We start from the raw sequence: 12029 nt of genomic DNA on the forward strand, positions 1-12029 counted from the left end.
CAGATGGTCACCAGTCATCTCTATGATCGTCGGAGGCCCGGGCACGATGTTATGACATCACGCCCGGGTACCGGAATGTAAACACAGCCGCAATTGCGGCTGAAAGCATTTGATCTGTGATTTTTTTTTTTACGATCTAATGCTTTCCAGCCTGGAGGAGAGATGTGGGGTCTTATTGACCCCGCATCTCTCCATAAAGAGTACCTGTCACAAATTATTCCTATTACAAGGGATGTTTACATTCCTTGTAATAGGAATAAAAGTGATAAAAAAAATAAAATAAAAATAAAAATAAAATAAATGAAGTAAAATAAAAAATAAAATAATACAAAAATGTTTTTTTTAAACGCCCCTATCCCCAGTAGCTCGCGCTCAGAAGCAAACACACAAGTAAGTCCCGCCCACATATGTAAACGCCGTTCAAACCACACATGTGAGGTATCGCCACGTGCGTTAGAGCGCCAGCAACAGTTCTAGCACTAGACCTCCTCTGTAACTCTAAATTGGTAACTTGTAAAAAAAGATTAAGCGATGCCTATGGAGATTTTTAAGTACTGAAGTTTGGCGCCATTCCATGAGTGTGCGCAATTTTAAAGCGTGACATGTTAGATATCTATTTACTCGGTGTAACTTCATCTTTCACATTATACAAAAAAATTGGGCTAACTTTACTGTTTTGTTATTTTTTAATTCATGATATGTTTCCCCAAAAAAAGGCATTTGAAAAAATTATTGCGCAAATACTGTGCGAGATCAAAAGTTGCAATGACCGCCATTTTATTCCCTAGGGTGTCTGTTAAAAAAACATATATTGGCCCAGATTCTCGTATCTCGGCGTAAATCTCCGCGGGCGTAACGTATCTCGTTTACGTTACGCCGCCGCAAGTTTTACGGGCAAGTGCTTTATTCACAAAGAACTTGCCTGTAAAGTTGCGGCGGCGTAGCGTAAATCCTCCGGCGCAAGCCCACCTAATTCAAATGATCCGGGGGGTGCGTGGATCATTTAAATTAGGCGCGTTCCCGCGCCGATCGTACTGCGCATGCGCCGTCCCTAAAATTTCCCGACGTGCATTGCGCTAAATGACGTCGCAAGGATGTCATTGGTTTCGACGTGAACGTAAATGGCGTCCAGCGCCATTCACGGACGACTTACGCAAACGATGTAAATTTTTAAATTTCGACGCGGGTACGACGGCCATACTTAACATTGGTTGCCCCTCATATAGCAGCGTCGCAAATCTAACGTAAACGTTGTATCTTCACTGCGTCGACCGTGCGTACGTTCGGGAGTTCGTGTATTTTGCTAATTTGCATACTAGATGGGAAAACTACGGAGGCGACACCTAGCGGCGGAAAAAAAAATTGCATTTAAGATCTGACAGCGTAAGAGCCTTACGCCTGTCGGATCTAATGGTTATCTATGCGTAACTGATTCTAAGAATCAGTCGCATAGATACGACGGCCCAGATTAGGACTTTACGACGGCGCACATGGCGTTGCGCCGTCGTAAGCCCTTTCAGAATCTGGGCCATAGTGTTTGGGGGTTCTGAGTAATTTTCTTGCAAAAAAATTATGATTTTTGCATGTAGGAGAGAAGTGCCAAAAATATGATTTTTGTACTCACCGTAAAATCCATTTCTCTGAGTTCATAGACGGACACAGCAGCCTTTGACCTTAGGGTATTATATCCTTCCTTCCAGGAGAGATTAGGCAGAAAACAGCACTTTAAGTGTTAAAACACTTTCCTCAGTACAGCTCCTCCCAGGGGGCGTGGTCCCCCGGGTATATCCCTCACTCTGCCTCAGCAGCTCCAGTTCGTAACAAGCAATACAAACAAAAGGAGGGGTGGGTGCTGTGTCCGTCCATGAACTCAGAGAAATGGATTTTACGGTAAATACAAAAATCCTATTTTCTTTTCCGTTCATGGACGGACACAGCAGCCTTTGACCTTAGGGACGTCCCCAAGCAGTGTCAAAAAAATTCGAGAGGTGGGAAAACAACACAGCAAACCAAGCTACACCCCAAACAAAACCGGAGTTTCTCAACGGAGGAACTCCAACCTTAAACTGCCGCCTGTAACACCTTGCGGCCGAAGGAGGCATCCAAAGATGCACTCACATCCACCTTGCAAAATTTTGAGAAGGTGTGGATTGACGACCAGGTCGCTGCCTTACACACCTGTAACACAGAGGCTTGATGACGGAAAGCCCAAGAGGCACCGATCGCCCTGGTCGAATGCGCCGTAACCTGAAAGGGAGGCGCCCGCCCCTTCAGGACATAGGCCTGAAGCACAACCTGTCTGATCCACCTAGAAATGGTGGCCGACGAGACCGCCAGACCTTTCTTAGGACCATTCACCGACACAAACAGTGAGTCCGACTTCCGGAACGGAGCCGTAGCAGATATGTACACACGTAGGGCCCGAACCACATCCAGGGAATGTAAAGTGGCCTCCTTCGGGTTTTTCGGCCAAGGACATAAGGATGGAAGAACAATGTCCTCATTAATGTGAAAAGCCGAAACCACCTTCAGGAGAAAAGACGTCTGCGGCCGCAGCACCACCTTATCCTTATGGATGACCAAGTAGGGAGCCTTGCAGGACAAGGCTGCCAGTTCAGACACCCGTCTGACTGAGGTAATTGCCACCAGAAAAAACACCTTCTGTGACAGAGTCAACAAAGGGATCTTTCGAATGTCCTCAAAGGGAGCTTCTTGAAGCACCAAGAAAACCAAAATTCAGGTCCCATGGGGGCAGTGGAGGACGCACAGAAGGGGCCACATGCCGGACCCCCTGCACAAACGTACGCACCAAGGAGTGCGCTGCCAAGGGTCGCTGAAAGTAAACAGCTAGAGCCGAAATCTGACTCTTAACCGTACTCAAGGCGAGAGCCTGATCCACTCCCCGCTGTATGGGGTTATGCCATCCCATCTCCTCACACATAGAGATGTAGGCCTTCCACGTACGATAGTAAATCCTCCGTGAAGTAGATTTCCGTGCAAGCAGCATGGTAGAAACCACCGAGCCTGACAGGCCCCGGTCCTTCAGCTCTCAACAGCCACGCCGTTAAAGCCAGAGACTGTAAAGCAGGGTGGAAGATCGGACCCTGCGACAGAAGATCTTCTCTCAGGGGTAGACGCCAAGGGGCGTCTGCCACCAGGCGCACCAGGAGCGGCGCGGCCAATCAGGGGCGATCAGAATTGTTGGAATCCCTTCGGCTTCCACTCTGTGCAGCAGACGAGGAAGAAGCTTCAGAGGAGGGAAGGCGTAATTAGGCGATAGTGACTCCAAGGTGCCACCAACGAGTCTGACGCGTCCGCCCATGGGTCCTTTGACCCGGCCACGAACCGTGGCACCTTCCGATTGAGACGGGACGCTAGAAGGTCCACGTCTGGAGTGCCCCATCTTTGGCGCAGGCTCAGAAACACCTGAAGTGACCACTCTCCTTGGTCTAGTGTTTGGCGACTTAGGTAGTAGGCTTGCCAATTCTGTACTCCCAGAATGTACACGGCCGATAGAGCCGGAACGGACCTTTCGGCCCACCGAAGGATGTGCGCGAATTCCGTCGCTGCAGATGAGCTCCGTGTGCCTCCCTGATGATTGATGGCCGTGGCGTTGTCTGACTGGATCCTGACCGGTCGGTCCTGCAGATCCAGGGACCACCTGGCAAGGCAAAGCTTGATTGCTCGAAGCTCCAGTACATTGATTGGAAGGCGGGACTCCTCCTGAGTCCAGCGCCCCTGGGCTGACTGGGTGCTCCAAACGCCCCCCAACCGGAGAGGCTGGCATCCGTCGTGACCACTGTCCTATGGTACGGCTGAAACGACTTTCCGGTCCGAAGCACCGGAGACGTCAGCCACCACACCAGGGAGGCCTTTACCAGGTGACTCATCTGAATCTGGTAATCCAGAGATGAAGGGAGCTTGTCCCAACGTGACAGAATTTCCTTCTGTAGCACCCGGTGTGGAATTGGGCATACGGAACTGCCTCGAAAGAGGCCACCATCAGACCCAGAACCCTCAGGCAGAATCAAAGGGATGACCACTTCTGGGTCAACAACTGCTGCACCGCAGTGTCTGAAGTTTCTCCGTTGGGAGAAAAACTCTCGCCTCTGCGGAATCCAGGACTAGCCCCAGGTATTTCAGTCTCTGAGACGGTACCAACACAGACTTCTGGACATTCAGAAGCCAGCCGAACTCTCGGAGAGTTTGACACGTGATAGACACGTCCTCTTCTAACTCTGAGCTTGAGGAAGCTCTCAGGAAAAGGTCATCCAGATAACCTACGATAGCGATCCCGCGCTGCCTCAGCAGGGCTAGGATTGGGGCGAGCACCTTGGTGAAAACACGAGGTGCCGAGGCCAGGCCGAACGGGAGGGCCACAAATTGAAAGTGGTCCTCCCTGATCGCAAAGCGCAGAAATCTCTGGTGCTTTGTGCATATGGGAACATGTAGGTATGCGTCCATGATATCCAAGGATGCCATAAAGTCCCCCTGATGGAGCGCTGCCACTACCGAACGAATCAACTCCATCCTGAATTTTTGCACTTTGACAAAACAATTGAGGACCTTGAGGTCCAGGATTGGACGGACCCCTTCCTTCTTGGGGACTACAAACAGATTGGAGTAAATCCCCTGAAATCGTTCCATCGAGGGAACCGGCACAATCAATCCCCTGACCACAAGATCCTGGATAGCCCCTGACAGATCCCTCCGGAAAACTCTATATTGTACCCCGAGGAAACTACTTGGCAAACCCAACGGTCGGAAAGAAGAGACCTCCACCGAGCCGCGAAGCCGGCCCCCCACCCGAGACACGGGCGGGGGCAGGCCTTCATGCGGAAGCAGGTTTTTCCGCACACTTGTTAGGCTTGCGGTACCAGGTGCGCTTCTGCCCTGTAGCGGGGGGTCTTAGCACCTTGAAAACTTTTTCCTGCCGCACTGGGCGGGCGAAAAAAACGCTTGTGGGTAGTAAAGGAGGGCCCTTGCTTACGGCGAGGCTCCTTCCCCTTCCCAGACTGTGGGATCAGAGTGCTCTTATCACCTGTGGCATCCTTTATGATGTCATCCAGGGACGCCCCAAAAAGCTGTTCACCCTTAAAGGGTAAATCCACCAAGGCCTTCTTTGAGGACTGGTCCGCAGACCAACACTTCAGCCACACAAGGCGGCGTAGTACCACCGCGTAGGCAGAGGCCCTGGAAAGCAAGGGAAGCGTAACCAGGGCCGACTCACAGACAAACTTCAGACCCTGAACCAACTGTTCAGCCAGGTCCACACAGGTCTCGGAAGCACTCTGCACCTCCAGCTCCTGTAGCAAAAACTTTGCTCGTTCGGTCAGTGTCTGCGACACCAGAATCCCGGCCAAAACCGGTCTTACTGCCGAACCCACTACTGTAAACATGGAGCGGGCCACAGCCTCCACTCTCCTGTCTGCGGGGTCCTTAATGGCGGGAGCCCCTTCCACAGGCAACGTGGTGGCTTTGCTTAATCTGGACACGGGAGGGTCCACTGACAGAGGAGAGATCCACTTTTTTTAAAAGTCCTCCTCAAAGGGATAACGGGTCGCGAAGTATTTAGGAACAGCAAAAACTTTCTGCGGCGTATCCCATTCCTTGTATAACAATTTGTCCAAATATGGAACACAAGGAAACACTCTTGCGGTGCAGGTTGGCTTGCGGAACCCAAAAGGGACCGGCACATCCGATGCCTGCGCCAAATCCTCAAGTTTCTGAGTATCCCGCACCGCAGAGATAAGAGCTCCACAAATTCCTTATCATGCACTGACCCTGAAGCAGAGTCAACCTCACTGTCCACGTGGGTTAAGCCCGCATCATCTGAAGTGACAGAACCAGACGCAATAGCAGGGCCTGATTCTGTGTCAGAGACATCCCCAGAAGCAGGCTCAGGGAGGGGGCGCTTTTTACCCCCCTTCTGGCCACTTGTCGCTTCAATCCTGGCGAGAAACGCCTCAAGGACTGCCGTCATAGCCTCTACGGAGGCGGCAGGGGCAGGGGCATTAAGGGTTAACTCAGGCATTACTGGGGTAGAAGCTCCTGGTTCAGGCTCCATGTTGCCCCCACCGCTATGCCTCCCTAGTACTGCAAGGCAGAAAAACCCACCGATCACCTCCCGGCTGCAACACAGAAGGCAGGGGACCCCCAGGGAACTCACCACCCCACCCGGTTGCAGTGTGAGCTGAAGCGCTGAGAAGTGCTGGCTGCGCTGCGATGTCCCTCAGGAAGCGATTTGTGGGCTTTTGCTGCGCTATTTCAGGCACTAGAGGCCAAGACTTTTCCAAGATGGCCGCCGTCTGAGGTAAAAAACACCATGCGGGCTACAAGAAAATTGCCGCCGAACTATGCAAACCGCGTCCGCGGCAAAATGGCGGCTATACGCAGTTTAAAAACACAGTGACACCGCAAAAACACACGGCCAGCACACACAGCAACTCCCCAAACACAAAAAAAACACAGCACCTCACAGCACACGGTCCCCGGTAGCGACAGAACCCCAGGAGGGCCCCCCCTTACAGCCGCCACCCAGTATGAGGAAAGAGGGAGAGGAAGGGAGAGAGGAAAGCAGGGCAGACCCTCATTCGACCTCCCCAGGGAAGCACCAGCCATACCACCTTGCCAGGGCAAGGGGCCTACTTACCTGTCCTGCGACCACCGGCTGGAGGCATTCCGGACAAAAGGCATGGCTGTTGGCCAGACACACTGTGACAAGGCCATAGAGACCGGTCATATGTGTGCCCTGGAACACGTAGTTCCCCGGCCACCCCTGGGGAAATGGGGCATGTTGTGGACGACCCAGAGCTGAGCTGAGGGCCGGCACACGCTCAATGGAACGAACATGGGGGGACTACAAGAGTCAAGACCCAGCCTGTCACCCAGTCGGCAGTTGATAGTAGAATCTCAGGATTAAAAAATGCAGGAACAAAACAAAATAAAAGCGAAAAAATCGCAAAAAAATTACAGAGTATAGGGACTCCAGAAGGCCATGCCTCTCCTGACGTTAGGCAGAAAAAAACTGGAGCTGCTAAGGCAGAGTGAGGGATATACCCGGGGGACCACGCCCCCTGGGAGGAGCTGTACTAAGGAAAGTGTTTTAACACTTAAAGTGCTGTTTTCTGCCTAATCTCTCCTGGAAGGAAGGATATAATACCCTAAGGTCAAAGGCTGCTGTGTCTGTCCATGAACGGAAGAGAAATAGGCCCGGTATGGAAGTGGTTAATAAAAGTCCACAGCTACAATATTTGTAGCTGCTGACTTTTAATATTTTAACACTTTCCCAGTCCCGACTGTTAAAAAACATCCCCACAGCATGATGCTGCTACCACCATGTATCACTGTGGAGATTGAGTTCTTTGGGTGATGTGATGTGTTGGGTTTGGGCCAGACATAGCGTTTTCTTTGATGACCAAAAAGTTCAACTTTAGTCTCATCAGACCAGAGCACCTTCCTCCATACATTTTGGGAGTCTCACACATGCCTTTTCGCAAACTCAAAACGTGCCATTTTGTTTTTTGCTGAAAGTAATGGCTTTCTTCTGGCCACTCTGCCATAAAGCCCAACTCTATGGAGCTTATTGTCGTCCTATGTACAGATACTCCAGTCTCTGCTGTGGAACTCTGCAGCTCCCCCAGGGTTACCTTAGGTCTCTGTGCTTTTGATGAGATTCTATTAAAGTGGTAGTAAAGTCCCTGTTGTTTACCTATACCTACAGGTAAGCCCAAGGCGCCTGCACATGTGCACTGCGCTCTCAGTTGGACGGTGTGCAGTCAAACAGCCGAAGCCCACGAACCCGAAAGGAAGACTGGGTAAAGGTGGAAGCCCTGTCAGAGGTGACAGTGCTCCACTGGAGGGATTCGTTCTAAGGTAAGTCTTTCATAACGTGCTATCATCCTTCAAATCTTTTGGGCGGTTTACTACAGTTTTAAAGTAGAACTAAAGGGAAAATATTTTTCTGCTTTTGGATAGAGTAAAGAAAGGTTTCTTTTTTGCCATCTGTGTCCCATTTGGGAGATTTATCTTCCTTATGCCCAGTTCTATAGCCAAAAGAGGAAGTGAGGGGAAATCCATCCAAAGGCACCAAAATGAATGTCCCTATTGAAAGATTTCGGGCCAGATCCACATAGCGAGTACGCCGGCGTATCTACTGATACGCCGGCTTACTTTCAAATTACCCGCGTCGTATCTTTAGTTTGAATCCTCAAACCAAGATACGACGGCTTCTGGGTTCGATCCGACAGGCGTACCGGCTTCGTACGCCTTCGGATCGTAGGTGCAATACTTCGACGCCCACTGGGTGGAGTTTGCGTCATTTTCCGCGTCGGGTATGCAAATTAGCTTTTTCAGACGATCCACGAACGTACGCGCGGTTGTCGCATTCTCTTACGTCATCTCTAGTCGGCTTTTTCCGGCGTATAGTTAAAGCTGCTATTTTGCGGCGTATAGATAGACTTGCCATGTTAAAGTATGGCCGTCGTTCCTGCGTCGAAATTTTAATTATTTATTTTTTTTGCGTAAGTCGTCCGTGAATAGGAATGGACGTAAGTCACGTCTAAGTTCAAAAAATGACGTTGTTGCAACGTCATTTCGCGCAAAGCACGGCAGGAAATGTCGAAACGGAGCATGCGCAGTTCAATCGGCGCGGGGACGCGCTTCATTTAAATGAATCACACCCCCTACCCGCCGATTTGAATTCCGCCGCCAGAAATACACTACGCCGCGAAATCTTCCTGGATTTGACTTAAAGCCAGGTAAGATACGGCGGCGTAGCGTATCTCTGATACGCTGCGCCTATCCAAATCTATGCGGATCTGGCCCTTCCATTCTATCGCTGTTCCCTTATTCCATCAAGAGACAAAAAAGAAGGACATGCTGCATATTCCTAAACAGACAAGTAAAAATCTCATAGATGTGAACAGGCACCAAGGGAAAAGATGGGATTTCTCTTGTCGTACAACATATCATAAACTGCAGAGATGTGAATGGGGGGTTGAAAGTATAATTCTGCATCTTCACTGCTGTTTACACATTCTTGATATTTACATGTTGGCCCTAAAATTATTAGGCCGTGGTGGCGGAGCAGGGTATTTTCAACTCCATTAGTCCCAGTCCTAGGGTTGCCACCTGTCCAGGATTCACATGGACAGTCTGGGTTTTGAATCATGTGTCTGGGTTTCAATCCACCTGAAACCCGGACACATTATTCAGACAGGAATGTGGCTTCAAACGGAAGCTTGACAGGTGGGTGAGGGTGCACTATTTGTGCCGCATTACTATTCTATTTGGAGTGGCCAAAGGTGTCCCAGGTCTTTTACAATCCTATAGTGTATACTAATGTAGCACTACCCCCGGAGGAGCTGCTGGATTGTTTTGGGTGGCACATTTACCTTGTGGCTCTTCCGAATTCCTAGGGGTGAATGGTGCATATAGCAGTAGTAAAGCAATGTCTGCAACAAGTGTCTTTTCTGTGCTCTTTATTACCCAGCCGGGTAAAAACAATGAACCGGTGATGAAAGGATAGAGTTTGGAAGAAGGAGAACAGCAGATTCAGGCGTAGTATTTGGAACAGTCCTGCTTCCATACGTAACACTTTCCGTACCACTCCTGCCTGAGTGGGCTTAGAGTACCCGGACAGGCCTCTCTCACTGACCTGGCAGCCGGAGTATCACTCGAACCTTTTGAGGAAAAGTCTCTGCCACAGACCCTCCTTGGAATGAACTTGGATTTGAGGAAAAGTCTCTGCCACAGACCCTCCTGGAATGGACTTCAGGGAGACACCTCTGCCACAGGCCATCTCTGATTGCAAATGCGGAGGCAATCCTCCTCTGAAGAATTACACCTGGATCTCCTTCTTAACGTCGCCCAGGTACCGACTGACAGGTAATCAATCCTTCAGTGTCCGGCTACCTTGATCCCCGGTGGTTTGTCGAAATCCTTTTGGACTGCCAGCCTCTCATTGGCGCTCCTCAGACGGACTCCCCACCGAACAACTCTACCACTTGGGATCTTCAAAAGTGGGAACGCAGTCGATCACTGGGTCCCCACTGTTGCTCAAACGTTCCGAACCAACATGGTCCTGGAACCAGGCACACAGCGTGGCACGCGCGCCCCAGCCAGGTAGGCCATAACGCTGGGGCGCCGTGAAGTGGTTACCCTAAAGGTGGGTGCCACACTGGAAGAAGATCCAGACTCAATGGCATCTGTCCCATAAGTACCCTCTCCCAGTTTGCCCAGCGAGGACACTCCCTCCTGATTGGCTGCTGGAAAAGAACACCCCAGTCTCGACTCCGCTGATGCCACCTGTTGCCCTGGGGTGGTATAGCACCTCATTAACAACAGAATGAGCCCACAGCACAGCCAAGCTGAAACAGTGACCCTACTTGAACATTGTAATTTGGATCAGAGTCATTAGTACTCTGATCGTCCTCTAAATTTCGATAGCACCGGTACTTGGAAGTAACCAGGCGCTACACTAAAAAAACAATTTACTCTGCGCTTCTAAAGTTTTCGGGTTTGGCTTAAAGATAAAGTGGCAACCCTACCCAGCCCTGGTGTCCCCCTCTGTTTTATGGTCCAATGCCTGTGAGGTCCCTGGCTGGCATCGTCTCCCCAGCTTCTTCCGGATGCCAGTCTTTGGCCATATTGATTGGCTGGTGCAGGATGATGTCACTCCCACACATGTGCAGTAGTGCAGTCATCCCAGCACACAGGATCTGTGCTGGAATGTAAACTGACCAGCACATACGAAGCTCAGTGTACATTCTAAGAAAGACTGTGAGCAGGCAGGTAAGCTTATCTACTGCAGAAGAGACATTCCGCTTTAAACCCTCCTATCCTTTACAGCATGGATCCTCAAACTACGGCCCACCAGCTGTTTTAGAACTACACATCCCATGAGGCATTGTAACACAATGACATTCACAGACATGACTAGGCATGATGGGAATTGTAGTTCCTGAACAACTGGAGGGCCGTAGTTTGAAGACCCATGCTTTACAGCCAAGGAAGCTGCTTCTGTTCTGATCTGCAACTACCATGATGCCGCACATGTGATCAGTTATGATACCAGCCATTTGATGGTTTGGTTGAGGGCACAAGCAAATGTGACAGTTAGAACCCTTTCTTCACACTGAGGCGGTTTTCAGGCGTTTAAGTGCTAAAAATAGCGCCTCTTATGCAACTCAGTGTGAAAGCCTGAGTGCTTTCACACTGGGGTGGTGCGCTTACGGGACGGGGAAAAAAAAATCCTGCAAGCAGTCTGTTTGGGGTGGTGTAGGAACGCCTTTAACCCCTTCTTCGGCTGCCCGCCCCAGTGTGAAAGGGGTCTTAGCAATCCCAGCATTCCAGGAAGGTAACTGTTTTATTTTTTAACCACTAAAACGATGGGTTTAGTTTACACTTTGTGATTTATTGCTGTTTAGAGACTCTGGGCTTCAGCAAAATGGCCGCCTCCAGCAAGAAGAGGAGCAATGCTGGAGGCAATTTACAGCACACACTGATTTTCGTGCATAATTATTAATGTGCAATGTATGTTCCTAGCTAAAGAACATTGGGCCAGATTCACAGTTGTAATACGCCGGCGTATCTACTGATACTCCGGCGTATTTTCAAATTTGCCGCGTCGTAGCGTTGTTTTGAATCCTCAAAACAAGTTACGACGGCTTTAGGCTTTGATCCGACAGGCGTACGGCTTCGTACGCCTTCGGATCGTAGGTGTAATACTCCGGCGCCCGCTGGGTGGAGTTTGCGTAGTTTTCCGCGTCGGGTATGCAAATTAGCTGTTTACGGCGATCCACAAAGGTACGCGCGTTCCACGCATTCTCTTACGTCGTCGCTAGTTGGCTTTTCCCGTCGCAAACTTACGCCTGCTATTTCATGGCTTAGATTTAGACCAGCCATGTTAAAGTATGGCCGTCGTTCCCGCTTCGAATTTCAATTTTTTTTTGCGTAAGACGTCCGGGAATACGAAAGGACGTAACGCACGTCGCCATTCAAAAAACACGTCGGGGCGCCGTAATTTC

This window comes from Rana temporaria, chromosome 2 (genome assembly GCF_905171775.1).
Source record: "Rana temporaria chromosome 2, aRanTem1.1, whole genome shotgun sequence".
Classification (NCBI taxonomy): domain Eukaryota; kingdom Metazoa; phylum Chordata; class Amphibia; order Anura; family Ranidae; genus Rana; species Rana temporaria.